Below are 15,681 nucleotides of genomic sequence, written 5' to 3' on the forward strand. Positions count from 1 at the left end.
TGACCTCACGGCGACGAGTTCATCTCAACCACAGGGCATCCTGATTTCAGCGGAGCACTGGTGGCCTGAGGCTCCGAGTGCGATCGGCGGCGCGCATTGCGCGCATTGTCGGAGAATCTACACAGCAGCAGCCAGGCGGTGGAATCCGCAGGGCTGGGCAGCGACGACGAGGGAGAAATTGTAAAGAAAGTTCAATAAATAATTATAAAACTCAACACCGTCTCAGTCTTTGGCGCTGCCACTGAGTCTGCTGCTAACAAGTAGCGAGAAGTCGTAACAAGTGGCGATCTGTCATAACATAGCGAAAGAATATGGAGTCATTGTTAAATAAACTTGGACGATAATAAGAGATATTTTCATAAAGCGATCATTGATGAATATGTTGGACGTGTTCGCTTCGGAATTACATTTAATTAGAAGCAGTGATACATGTATATGAAACTATTATTTAGTAGTTAAGTACTTTATGATCAAGAACAGTTGTTAATAGCACAGACATTTATAAGACTTCTGTTGAAAGCTGAATTGTGTACGGTAGAATACAGGATATGGGACGTCGCGTAAAGGCAGATCTATCTGCGAGAAGGAGGATTAACCCTATAATGAATTCAGATAGGACAAAGTAACTGAACAACGGCAGTGAGTTAAGAACCAAAGCTCTTCGAGTTTTACTTACCAATGCGGCACATAATAATAGTGGTAGTTAAAGACCTTTGGATAACTACTTTTTGATTTGTTTCGAAGTGTGCAGATGCATGGTTCCAAACTGGGGTAGTTACCTCTTGGGTCTAAAATGAAATTTCCAGAGGGAATCAGAAAGAACTGCACGCGGGATTAGCCGAGCGGTCTAAGGCGCTGCAGTCATGGACTGTGCGGCTGGTCCTGGCGGAGGTTCGAGTCCTCCCTCTGGCATGGGTGTGTGTGTCTGTACTTAGGATAATTTAGCTTAAGTAGTGTGTAAGCTTAGGGGCCTGCTGACCTTAGCAGTTAAGTCCCATAAGATTTCACACACATTCACGATAAGAACGAACAGAGTTTGAGTATGCTTTCGCCTAAATTTTACATTGTTTTAATAATTGTATTTGTTACCACTCTTTCGTTAGACTAATGTTTATTAGGTAATCCTGGCCGAATGAACCATCATAAACAATTTGGCATCCAGTGCTGGATAAAGGTTATCTCTAGACTTTTCCAAGCCTTGTGATTTCCATCTTATCCATACTGATTCTGACGCCTTTTGCTCACTGTCCTTCTGGACGTAGTTTACCTCTTTTGGAATCTAGGAAAGATTTCATTGGCCCATGCATCATTCGTGGACCTAGTTAGCAGTTACCTGGTTTTAATTTTTATAACACTTCTCATTACCCCTACCACTTCAGACCTTTCCCTGTTACATATTCGTGTTCACCACTCATGCCTAGAAAGAGCCAACATGCATTTTTCACTGAGCAAACCTCATTTTAAATGGTTTCACACTACAAGTTTATGTCTCATTGCAGTAAGTGAAAACTGATATACACAACGTAGCTTTTCAGTTTCAAACGAATAAGAAATTCAGCTTTGAAAATTCTATTTAGCTTATCGTAAGGACTCCAGACAATTTTCAATCGTAATTTCTCTTGCTATGAGTCCTCTCCCCACATGTCATGATTAAACATTTCTTGAAAAGATGACAAAGTCGTGAGTGAGGCTTGCATTTATATTGCATTGTGGTCATCTGATGGTGGACTAGGTCCGAAACTCTTTATGAAAATAAAGGAGTTCAGTTTACATCTGGTGACTACTTTTTGCGACCTACCAGCTTTTTAGAATCATAATTTAAGAAATTAAAAGTTTCTCTGAACAACCGTTTTCCCCATTCGAAAAATCTGACATATTAACATATCTTAACCGTACTGTAGCACGCATCTATAGGAGCTACTACAAAATGGTACAACCCACTCATAAAGCGCAATCGTGTAGGAATTCTTTTCCTGTATTTGAAGCGGAACAACGCTGCAACAATTCACCATGAGAAACAATCCTGCCGAAAGAACATCCGCAACTGAGCAGTATAGTAGAGGATGAAAATACCGCCCAGTTGTAAGGTATTTTTATTTTTCAGTACTTAAAGCAGCACCGTCATCAGATGTGATAATTTAGTGCTGTGACCCCGAGAGCCGCGATGGAGAGTATAGGACGTGGTGTGCCACTAGCGAGCGCAGAGTACGGAATATGTGCTCATTGGTGGTACACTGCGTCTCCTTCGTAGCGCCCGGGGTCAGTCATGTCACAGAATGATCACGCCTGATGATGGGTATGTAACAGCCCGAAACCGATAGTGCTTTAAGTACTGAAAAATAAAAATACCTTACAACTGAAGATGTATTTTCAACCTCTACAATTCATTATGAGTTGGTGAAACTGTACGGCAACAACGCATTGTCATACGTACGAGAGAGTGCTTAGGTGGCGCAGATGCATTTTATTATGGATAAACAAGTCTGAAGGAAGAACTTTGCCTTTGTTCAAAGGAAACAGATGGTCAATCAGTGAACCAATACGACGTGCCGTTCCTCATATTTATTTTAATTTCTACTGGTAGTGACTTCCGACTTATTACATAGGTATTATAGCAGATCGTGTAAATTCATTACAGTTGTTAACTGGCTGTACATGTATTATGGGTAGATAAACAGTTTCGATTATCTCCTGAAAAATTAAAATAACGTAATTAATGTTTTGTTTGTTTTCAGACACATGTGTTCAGTGTTTGTACACAACGAAATCTCTGAGTCTCAGTAACCTCGCACACCACTAGAGGAAGCAAAACAAAGTGGCGTATCCCATCTCAGCTCTATCAATAGTTGACTCCTGTTGAGGCATGATATGGTACTATGACTTGGGGAGTTCAATGTGTAGGAGTATTGACGCGCATCTGTGAACGAGGAAAAATTGCTTAAATTTATTCTTCCGCGATGATGACTAAAACTGTATGACAACTCCTAGTATCCTCAACAAAATGAGGATACTGTCCAGCTATGGTATATTAACACACATTAAGTATGTACACTATAACTACGCGTTTTACGATAAATTGTTAGCATATGATAACAATGTTAGACTTACGACGTAACATGTAACCTATTTTCGTATAACGAAGTGGTCTATGTTCTTTGGCATATGATTATCACTTTGTGATAACTATGTAACATTAACTGTCTACTATTATTCTCTTAAACTGTTATTTTTCCGGAATCATACCTCACGCACCAAGGTCATGAAAAGTATACAGATGTAGTGTAGCTCAATAGTGTGAGCAGACCTCATAGGTTCGGCCTACAGGGGCACGGCAGGCAGCAGTGTAACGGACTAATTCTGAGGAAGCGGAACATTAGAATATACAAAGCGGATTACTGACGATATTGGGTTCACTACGCTTGTAGAGTGGGAGGAATAGCACAACTCAAAAAGACATGAAGGACATGTAATTATAATTCACGAACTAATCTTGTGTTGCAAAAGACTGCTGCCATCCGGTGGCGCACCAAAACACGTTCCGTTGATTACCTCACAACAGTCCCAGATGTCAATCTGCACACAGCATGAAAATATTTTACACACGACTTATGCATTTAATTTGTAACTATTGTGCACTATTCACACAGCTGTTCTCTTATTATATAGCGAGAGACGGTACTATGGTTCGATGTCTCTATAGGGAATGTTTACTTTGAATGCGTATGAATTTCGAGTTGGTTTGACGAAAGAATTTTCCATATTTGTACATTTATATACATTTATATAAATTAAAATTGTGTTCAATTAATGTGAGCTGGATTGGCCCTGCAAATATATATATATATATATATATATATATATATATATATATATATATATATATATATATCCCAAAAGACATCACCTTATCGTAGACACCTGCAGTGACGAGAAGGAGGTTTTGCGTGCTTTGATGCGGTCGAGAACTGTGCCGGCGGTATTGTAGCTGGAGTGGTCTCGACTGAGAAGCCAGACGTGTGTCCCACACCCAGGGTATGGCGCACTTTATAGGCTAGGTCGTCAATCTCTAGAGGGAAGCTAACCCCGAAATGGTCCTCCAGGTTGGGGGTTGAGCGCAGGTTTGATACCCTTCCCTTGTAGAAAATCTATTATTGCGAATAAGTCTACAAGGAATGCCGTGCTGGCCATAGGAAGACAACCTGTGCTAGGAAACAGGAATATGGATTTATCGGTGCTTAAATTTTGAATTTGGAACGTGTGTACGCTGCTGCAAACAGGAGCGATGAATAGTGTTGCAGAAGAGGTGCTAAGGGATGGAATGGGAGTTGATGCATTACAGGAAATCAGGTGGAAGGTGAGAGGAGAGATTTATAAGGAGATATTCTCCCTTACTACGCAGGAAAAGACGAAAGATAAGGGGGGGGGGGGGGGGGTATGGAGATGGGTTTATAGTCTCCAAGGATATGCGTAGATCGTTATTGCTTTCACCCCACACAATGAAAGAATATGTACGCTGCGCATGAAAGGCATATTTCACAATGTGACCTTTGTGAATGTATGTGCACCAACGCAATACGTTCTCTGCGTATGAAAGGCAATTTTCACAATGTGATCTTCGTGAATGTATGTGCACCAACGGAAGAATCAGATGAAAATACAGTGGACATCATCTGCCATCAACTACAGGAGGTTTTTGACAGCATACCAAGATAACCCTCCCCCCTAAGAACCATGGACCTTGCCGTTGGTGGGGAGGCTTGGGTGCCTCAACTATACAGATAGCCGTACCGTAGGTGCAACCACAATGGAGGGGTATCTGTTGAGGGACCAGACAAACGTGTGGTTCCTGAAGAGGGGCAGCAGCCTTTTCAGTAGTTGCAGGGGCAACTGTCTGGATGATTGACTGATCTGGCCTTGTAACACTAACCAAAATGGCCCTGCTGTTCTGGTACTGCGAACGACTGCAAGCAAGGGGAAACTACAGCCGTAATTTTTCCCGAGGACATGAAGCTTTACTGTATGATTAAATGATGATGGCGTCCTCTTGGGTAAAATATTCCGGAGGTAAAATAATCCCCCATTCGGATCTCCGGGCGGGGACTACTCAATACGACATCGTTATCAGGAGAAAGAAAACTGGCGTTCTACGGATCGGAGGGTGGAATGTCAGATCCCTTAATCGGGCAGGTAGGTTAGAAAATTTAAAAAGGGAAATGGATAGGTTAAGGTTAGATATAGTGGGAATTAGTGAAGTTCAGTGGAAGGAGGAACAAGACTTTTGGTCAGGTGAATACAGGGTTGTAAATACAAAATCAAATAGGGGTAATGCAGGAGTGGGTTTAATAATGAATAAAAAAAATAGGAGTACGGGTAAGCTACTACAAACAGCATAGTGAATGCATTTTTGTGGCCAAGATAGACACGAAGCCCACGCCTACTACAGTATTACGAGTTAATATGCCAACTAGCTCTGCAGATGATGAAGAAATTGATGAAATGTATGATGAGTTAAAAGAAATTATTTGGGTAGTGAAGTGAGACGAAAATTTAATAGTCATGGGTGACTGGAATTCAAGAGTAGGAAAAGGGAGAGAAGGAAACATAGTAGGTGAATATGGATTGGGGCTAAGAAATGAAAGAGGAAGCCGCCTGGTAGAATTTTGCACAGAGCATAACTTAATCATAGCTAACACTTGGTTTAAAAATAATGAAAGAAGGCTGTATACATGGAAGAACCCTGGAGATACTAAAAGGTATCAGATAGAATATATAATGGTGAGACAGAGATTTAGGAACGAGGTTTTAAATTGTAAGATGTGGACGCTGACCACAATCTATTAGTTATGAACTGTAGATTAAAACTGAAGAAACTGGAAAAAGGTGGGAATTTAAGGAGATGGGACCTGGATAAACTGAAAGAACCAGAGGTTGTACAGAGTTTCAGGGAGAGCATAAGGGAACAATTGACAGGAATGGGGGAAGAAATACAGTAGAAGAAGAATGGTCAGCTTTGACGAAATAGTGAAGGCAGTAGAGAATCAAATAGGTAAAAAGACGAGGGCTGGTAGAAACCCTTGGGTAACAGAAGAAGTAATGAATTTAATTGATGAATGGAGAAAATATAAAAATGCAATAAATGAAGCAGGCAAAAAGGAATACAAACGTCTAAAAAATGATATCGACAGGCATTGCAAAATGGCTAAGCAGGGATGGCTAGAGGACAAATATGAGGATGTAGAGGCTTATCTCGGTAGGGGTAAGATAGGTACGGCCTACAGGAACATTAAAGAGACGTTTGGAGAAAGGAAACTCACTTGCATGAATATCAAGAGCTTTGATGGAAACCCAGTTCTAAGCAAAGAAGGGAAAGCAGAAAGGTGGAAGGCGTACATAGGGGGTCTATACAAGGGCGATGTACTTGAGGACAATATTGTAGAAATGAAAGAGGATGTAGATGAAGATGAAATGGAAGATATGGTCCTGCGTGAAGAGTCTGACAGAGCACTGAAAGACCTGAGACGAAACAAGGCCCCCAGAGTAGACAACATTCCATTAAAACTACTGACAGCCTTGGGAGAGCCAGTCCTGACAAAACTCTACCATCTGGTGAGCAAGATGTATGAGACAGGCGAAGACAGACTTCAAGAAGAATATAATAATTCCAATCCCAAAGTAAGCAGGTGTTGACAGATTTGATAATTACCAAACTGTAGTTTAATAAGTCATATCTGCAAAATACTGACGCGAATTCTTTACAGACGAATGGAAAAACTGGTAGAAGCCGTCCTCGGGGAAGATCAGTTTGGATTCCGTAGAAATGTTGGAACACGTGAGGAAATACTGACCCTACGACTTATCTTAGAAGAAAGATTAAGGAAAGGCAAACCTATGTTTCTAGCATTTGTAGACTTAGAGAAAGCTTTTGACAATGTCGATTGGAATAGTCTCTTTCAAATTCTGAAGGTAGCAGGGGTAAAATACAGGGAGCGAAAGGCTATTTACAATTTGTACAGAAACCAGATGGCAATTATAAGAGTCGAGGAGCATGAAAGGGAAGCAGTGGTTGGGAAGGGAGTGAGACAGGGTTGTAGCCTATCTCCGATATTATTCATTGTGTATATTGAGCAAGCAATAAAGGAATCAAAGGAAAAGTTCGGAGTAGGTATTAAAATCTATGGAGAAGGAATAAAAACTTTGAGGATCGCCGATGACATTGTAATTCTATCAGAGACAGCCAAGGACTTGGAAGAGCAGTTGAACGGAATGGACAGTGCTTGAATGGAGGGTATAAGATGCATATCAACAAAAGCAAAACGAGGTTAATGGAATGTAGTCGAATTAAGTCGCATGATACTGAGGGAATTAGATCAGGAAATGAGACACTTAAGGTAGTAAAGGAGTTTTGCAATTTGGGGAGCAAAATAACTGTTGATGGTCGAAGTATAGAGGATATAAAATGTGGATTGGCAATGACTAGGAAGGCGTTTCTGAAAAAGAAAAATTGGTTAACATCGAATATAGATTTAAGTGTCATGAAGTCGTTTCTGAAAGTATTTGTATGGAGCGTAGCCATGTATGGAAGTGAAACACGGACGATAAATAGTTTGGACAAGAAGAGAATAGAAGCTTTCGAAATATGGTGCTACAGAAGAATGCTGAAGATTAGATGGGTAGATCACAGAACTGATGAGGAGGTATTGAATAGAATTGGGGAGAAGAGGAGTTTGTGGCACAACTTGACTAGAAGAAGGGATCGGTTGGTAGGACATGTTCTGAGGCATCAAGGGATCACAAATTTAGTATCGGAGGGCTGCGTGAAGGGTAAAAATCATAGTTAGAGACCAAGAGATGAATACACTAAGCAGATTCAGAAGGATGTAGGCTGCAGTAGGTACTGGGAGATGAGGAAGCTTGGACAGGATAGAGTACCATGGAGAGTTGTATCAAACCAGTCTCAGGACTGAAGACCACAACAACAACCCCGATATGATTTCAAAATAGTTCTTGGCTGCTATAATGTAAAACTGGGAAAGGACGAAGCATTCAGAACTGTGTTTAGTAAGGAAAGTTTGCATGATGAAACTAATAATAAAGGTATGAGCGTTGCTCACTTTGCTCTGCAAACAAGTTGAAGACAGAACTACCTGTTTTCAAGGAAAAATGTCGATAAAGGGACATGGAAAATACCAGGAGCAAACGAAGCAAACCAAATAGACCATATATTGGCATCAAAGAGGTGAGCATCCGATATGGAAAATGTGCGCACTTTCCGAGGAGCTCTTTCTGATTCTGATCATTACCCAGTCGGAGCCAAAATGAGACAGAAACTTGCCATGGCTGCCACAGGAAGTAGAACCAGAGTAATGAAATGGAATATAGAACAAATGAAAGATAGGTCTATTGCTCGGGAGTGCCAGCACAGATTGAGACAGGAGCTTCAAACAAAATATGGTGGAGGTCATATAGACATAGAATGAAACTCTATTCAAGATACCATTAGGACAACAACACATTAAATACTGGGGGAAACAAGGAGGCTTCGGAATGAAGACTGGTATGATGATGAAAGTAGAGAGGCAGTGGCACAGAAAAAGGAAGCAAGGCTGAAAAGCTTGCAGCGGAATACTAGATCAAATCAGGAATTATATAATGAAAAGAGAACAGAGGCACCAAGGGTACGTAGAAGGAAAAAAGGGAAGTCATGGAGAGAAAGATGGAGGAGATGGAAGAGCACTATCAACGGAACGAAAGCAGAAAATTCTAAAAGAAAATTAAATAAGGAACTCAAGAATATAGGAATATAGGCCTAATATAACAGCTTATCAGAACGAAGAGGAAAATTTGCCGACAGATAAATAAGATGTTCTGGGTAGATGGAGAAAAGACTTCAAGTAAATTTAGGAGGACAATCCTACCAGGAATGAGCAGCCACTCCATTATACTGCAGACCCAGAAATAGAGGAATCAACATTATAGGAAGTACGGAAGGTAGTGTATTGTCTAAAAAATTACAAAGCAACATGAACTGATGTTATAACTGCAGAACTGCTAAAAGATGGGGGAACTTATCTTCACAAAAGGATCCAAGACTTGTTAAGTTGATATGGAGTCAGGAAAGGATCCCAGGTGAAAGGACCTTAGGTGTAATTCAAATAATACACAAGAAAGGAGACAATACGTGCTGTTAAAACTACCGAGGAATTACCCTGCTGAATGTAACCTATAAGATCTTCTCTAGTATTATCTACAACAAGTTAGCACCATATGCAGAAGAGATTCTTGGGGAGTATCAGTGTGGATTTCTGCCTAATAGGTGAACAACAGACCAGATATTTATGTTGAGGCAAATACATGAAAAGGCATATGAGTAGAACATTGAGCTGCATAATCTCTATGTAGACTTCAAGCATGCCTTTAATAGACTCGATAGATTTGCTGCTGCTTGGCATACCACTGACATCGTAAGAATTATAAAAAGTAGAAGAAGAGCCTGGCTTGGACATGTCTTTAGGATGGATACTGGAAGAAAAACTAAAAATATTTATGAATGGAAGCCAGCCGGAAGACGACAGAGAAGAAGGCCACGAAAACGGTGGATAGATGATGTGGAAGAAGATATAAAATCTCTCAGTGTCCAAGGATGACTGAGAACCGCGATGGAGAGGGCAGATTGGAGGAAACTTGTTGATGAGGCTAAAAGCCACACAGGGTTGTAATGCCGCGAGTAGAAGAAATTATCACATAACACTGACATTTTCACAACATATAGAGGGTTGCGCACTAAATGTGTTACCAATTGTTTCTTTCACAATTTACGACGCACATTAGACATCCCGCTAGGATCTCTACAGCAGTACCAGCAGAGCTTGGAAAAACAAATGAGTTACGAAATGACGTGTAATTCACGATCCTGCCGCTAGGAGACTAGTAAGCAGCAATGGCTGACAATGGAAGACTGACGACACAGCAACGATCGGCAATTGTGTTACTTTTTCATGAAACGAAAAGCCTTGTTGTGACTCAGAGACGTTTTCGACAAGTTTAACACACGATGGGTCCCTTGCAAGAAGACCATCCACAGTTTGTACGATAAATTTGTACAGGAAGGAACAGTATTGGAAGCGAAGCGACCTCGGCCTAAGCCAGTTTGTTCACCGGAGAATTTTGAAGCGTTAAAAGTTGCTGTACAGAGAAGTCCCGGGAAATCGTGTAGAAAGGCAGCAGTGCAACGTGGAATATCCAGACGCTCCGTTCAACGCATTCTTAAAAGTGATCTCCATATGTACCCATACAAGATAACCTGTGCACAGAAGCTCACTGAAGTACACAAGCAGCAGAGACTACTGTTTGCTCAGTGGGCGGAGGATAGGGAAGAAACTCTCAACAACGTTTGGTTTTCAGACGAGGCGCATTTTCATTTAGACGGTGTGGTTAACAGACACTGAAAACCCACAAGTGCTTCATGAACGACAACATTATTCTCCGCCGATTACAACGTGGGCAGCAATTTCCTGTCACGGACTTATTGGACCCTTTTTCTTTGAAGAAACTGTGAACAGCGAGCGTTATTTGAGCATGCTTCGCAATAGCTTCATTCCACAGCTTCTTGCTACTGCCTTGCCCTTCAACACGCAGTGGTTCATGAAAGATGGAGCAAGGCCACATACTGCAAACACTGTGTTGGAGTATTTACACGAGCATTTCGACATGCGGACCACTTCATTCAGGTTTCCAGGTCGCTTCAATGACGGACAAAATTGGCCCCCCCAATAGTCCAGACCTCAATCAATGTGACTTTTTTCTTTGGGGATACCTAAAGGAAAAAATTTTTCACTAAACGTTCACGTGATTTAATGGAGCTCAGAAGACTTATTCTTCATGCTTGCAGTGAAATTACGGAAGACATGTGCCGTAGAGTAAGGAAGCTAGGAAACGAAATTGTGGACATATTGAGCATGTGCTGAGTTAGAACAAATCTCCATGGACGGCTCTTCATTGTAGTATATGTTCCTTTCCGATTGTATTGACAATAAAGTTTATATTTAAAAACAAAATGGTAACACATTTCGGGCGCTATGAAATTACTGTTAATAAATTATTTTTTTTTTTAAAGACGGCACAATCACGGCCACTGTTGGAGTATCCTGGGCTGGCGTGGGACGGAAGCACAAAGCGCCCCGGTGCTCGGTACTTGGCTTCACTTTCTACTTCCTTCGAAGAAGGAGCTGCGCGCGTCCGTGTGCACGCCCCACCCGACGCCCGACACCCGGTCGGAGTGGGAGTGGAAGGCGCCTCTTGCTCTGCGGACTCTTGCTTTCTCGGCCGTTGAACATCCGAATAGGGAAAGTCCTTTCACCTTCAATGGTTGGTAACCCCCCAAGCCTCGGTGACCTCACCCGCCGAGCCCACACGGCGTATAAATACACTCGGGGGCGTTGCTGGGCACCACAGACAGCTTGAGGGAGCACAGCCGCTGCGACCCGTACACCACGAGAAGCCGCCGATCGAGAGGCGGTGAGTACTGCGGTGGCATCTGCCTACCCGATGTATCTACTATGGGCTGCTTCAACCTATACCGTGCCATTGTGTCAACAAATACCAGTTTGTGTTTTATTACTACAGTTCTCCAGGCTATTTTTATCACCAAACGCAGCAGATTTATCCGGAAGTAGAAGTAGCTGACAGGACGGGTATTATGATTTCCAGTGCCGTAATACTGCAGGAGGTACCTGAACGTACTTTCTACTGCGTACCTCAATCATTCACAATTTCCAAGACAGTCATGTGTTAGATTACGTGTTTTATTAACTGTGTTACAAGCAACAGAAGCACCAACGTGATAGTTAAAGTATTCGCATACAAACTATTCTGCAGTTACACATAACCGACTATGGTCAGTCGTGTGTTAGATTGTGTGTCTTTCGAACTGTGATACAACCAGAAAATACATCAAGGTGACAGTTAAATAATTTTATGAAATGCACTCGCAAACTGGATTACGGTTCTAGAATGAAATTTTCACTCTACAACGGAGTGCGCCCTGATATGAAACTTCCTGGCAGATTAAAACTCTGTGCCAGACCGAGACTGGGACTCGGGACCTTTGCCTTTCGCGGGAAAGTGTTCTACCAACTGAAGTTTCATATCAGCGCACACTCCGCTGTAGAGTGAAAATTTCATTCTAGAAACATCCCCCAGGCTGTGGCTAAGCCATGTTTCCGCAATATTCTTTCTTCCAGGAGTGCTAGTTCTGCAAGGTTCGCAGGAGAGCTTCTGTGAAGTTTGGAACGTAGGAGACGGGATACTGGCGGAATTAAAGCTGTGAGGGCGGGGCGTGAGTCGTGCTTGGGTAGCTCAGTTAGCAGAGCACTTGCCCGCGAAAGGCAAAGGTCCCGAGTTCGAGTCTCGGTCCGGCACACAGTTTTAATCTGCCAGGAAGTTTGGATTACGGTTATGCGACAGCTATCCGATTTACTAGAAACATACGAATATTCGTGCCGGATCGGGCCTTGAACCCAGACGAAGGAGACGAGTAACACAGGTAGCGTCACATTCTTTGGATACAAACTTTTGTGATACTAGTACAGTTCGAAAGCGTCCCGTCGTACAGCCTCTTCGCCGTTGTGAGTTACTCATCCCAAATAGCCAAGTTTTTATCTGCAGACAGATGCCCTTCGGTGTTTTATCAGCTCTCTCATCTATGATGTGCCTTGCGTCATTTTATTAGGTCACTCTTCCACGATTATTACTGGTGATTGTTCACTATTTACGATTTCATAAATGTTATTTGCTTTGGGTTAAACATTTGGAAGGCCATGGATAATGGTAACCAGATAGTATTACTTGGTTTCTGAAAATTATTTGACTCAGTACCGTACCAAAGCTCATTAACGAAAGTACGATCAGACGAAACTTGCGACTGGATTGAGGACTTCTTGGTAAGGAGAACACAGAATGTTATCTTGGGTGAAGAGTCATCTACAGCTGGAAAGGTAACTTCGGGCATGCCACTTGAATGCGTATTGCGAAACTCCCTGTTCAAGTTGTATGCTAATGACCTTGCAGGCAACCCCATACCTGTTGCAGGTGGTGCATTAATTAAGAATTGTCTGAAAAAAAGCCGTACAATAATTCAGGCAGACGCTAATAATATTTAAAAGTAGTGCAAAGATTCACAATCCACCTTAAATCAGAAACGTATAATTGCGCAATTCACCAAATAGAATTGTTGTAACTTGTGCCTGAATCATCAGTGAGTCACAGTTGGAATCCGTAGACTCATGAAAATACCTGTAAGTAACAATTTGTGGGGATATGAAATGGGATAATGACATAGGCTCAGTCATAGGTAAAGCATTTGGTAAACGTCGGTTCATTGATAGGATACTGGGAAGATGCAGTCAGTCTACGAAGCAGACTGCTTACATAGCACTAGAATATTGTTCAAGTGCGTGGGACCCATATCAGATTGGTCTGACAGGAGTTACTGGACATGTACAAACAAGGCCAGCACAAATGGTCACAGGTGCGAATGACCCACGGAAAGGCGTCGTGGAAATCCCGAAAAATCTGAACTGGCAGTCGCTTGAAGATAGACACCAGCTATCTCTTGAAAGCCTACGTATAGACTGAGAAATCTAGGGATATGCTACTGGCTGCCGGCCGCGGTGGCCGTGCGGTTCTAGGCGCTTCAGTCCGGAACTGCGAGACTGCTACGGTCGCAGGTTCGAATCCTGCCTCGGGCATGGATGTGTGTGATGTCCTTAGGTTAGCTGGGTTTAAGTAGTTCTAAGTTCTAGGGGACTGATGATCACAGATGTTAAGTCCCATAGTGCTCAGAGCCTTTTGCCATATTTCGTAAATTTTACGAAAAAAGACGTCCAAAAAAAGGGAAGGAAGAAGCGAACTTAACAAGAAATTTAGTAAGTCTGAGATGGACTGCAAACAATAAATGTCTCAAGTGCATAGCATTACGCGTGACAGCAGAAGGCGTAGATAGCACAACACTTTGGAAACGTTAGAATTATGAAGTACAAAAGAGAGTGAAAAGGGGACTAAAAAAACAGCTCGGGAAGACTCAAAACACTTTTCTATAAACTACAACCGATTTGAATGCTTCCGAAAATAACCAGAAGATATCGCAGCGCACTAGTACCGCATGTCTGGTTACAGCCCTGCCAAAGCTGAAGCGTTTGTCATTCCGCGCTTTCTTCCCACATGCTACTAGCGGCAGCCAAGTAGGGCAGGGCGCCTCTTGCGTGTGGAACCATTTAAACGCTCTCATTATTCGCTTCCTGCGTCCTAAAACACCTGATCTGTTTTTGAGTGATTTGGTGACATCCAGCGTGCTCTGTTTCACCGCACTGCTGTTGTCTGGTAACTATATTATCGTATGTGGTGTACAGCATGATTATATGAACAAAATGTTCGTGTCACCAAAATGTTCAGCACTGCGCATGTCACTGTTTCCTCAACAAGCCAGAACACAAATTTGTGAGCGTTGTTCAACCATTAGACATGCCATATGAATACTCAAAAATGGTTCAAATGGCTCTGGGCGCTATGGGACTTAACTTCTGAGGTCATCAGTCCCCTAGAACTTAGAACTACTTAAACCTAACTAACCTAAGGACACCACCCACATCCATGCCCGAGGCAGGATTCGAACCTGCGACCGTAGCGGTCGCGCGGTTCCAGTCTGTAGCGCCTAGAACCGCTCGGCCACCCCGGTCGGCTATAAATACTCCTTTGGGAATTAGACCAACTGGAAAGGTAGTGACAACTAATGGCCGCAGACAGAGATATACAGGCTGTCCGGGCTAGAGGTATACACAATCAAATGCTTATAACCAATGAACTAGACTTTTATGTTGTTGGGTAAATACGCAGTTCATAGAGACACTCTCCAAGAGGTGATCCTCACAATTTCATAGAGAGCGCTAAGTCATATGGTGCTTGCGCACAAATGTTTACCATGCAGCAGGCAGACGTACTCCTGACAGTCAACATGTGGGTGCCTCAACGAAAGATGTAGTGAGCAGAGTTAAAACGTGTGTGTGTGTGTGTGTGAATTCCAAACTGCTGAGGTCATTGGTCCCTAGACTCACACACTACTTAAACTAACTTATGCTAAGAACAACACACACACCTATGCCCGAGGGAGGACTCGAACCTCCGGCGGGAGGTGACGCGCAGTCCGTGACATGGCGCCTCTAACTTAAAATCTGTAAACATTTTTTGTATAATTATAGCCCTGTATTTAGCGTGGTCTTCAGCCTGTCAGTGTGCTTCTCCAGCAATGATACCAACCCGACAAAATGTAAATTGAATGCGTTGCGCGGGGTTGGAGATTTGTAGTGTTTCAAAAAAATGGCTTCGTTCATAATAGTCGCTGTTCATATTTCCTAATGTGAATCATCGATTAACGACGTACTCGTGAAAACGTCTGACTTCCCCCTCCCCCACCACACAAAGTGAAACGGGAAAACATTAGGGTTATAGCTCCATGCCGACGCCTGAGAACGGCACCATTCAATTGTGTCTGTTATCACAGAGGGCTCTAAAAGACGCTACCTTATTCCAACGCCGCTTAGATTGGCCAACTTCTTTATCTCTGAATTGCCACTTGTTTTTATTAAAAACAGAAACTGATAATTTAAGAAATGGTGTCATGTTACTGTG

This window comes from Schistocerca piceifrons, chromosome 3 (genome assembly GCF_021461385.2).
Source record: "Schistocerca piceifrons isolate TAMUIC-IGC-003096 chromosome 3, iqSchPice1.1, whole genome shotgun sequence".
NCBI classification, from domain to species: domain Eukaryota; kingdom Metazoa; phylum Arthropoda; class Insecta; order Orthoptera; family Acrididae; genus Schistocerca; species Schistocerca piceifrons.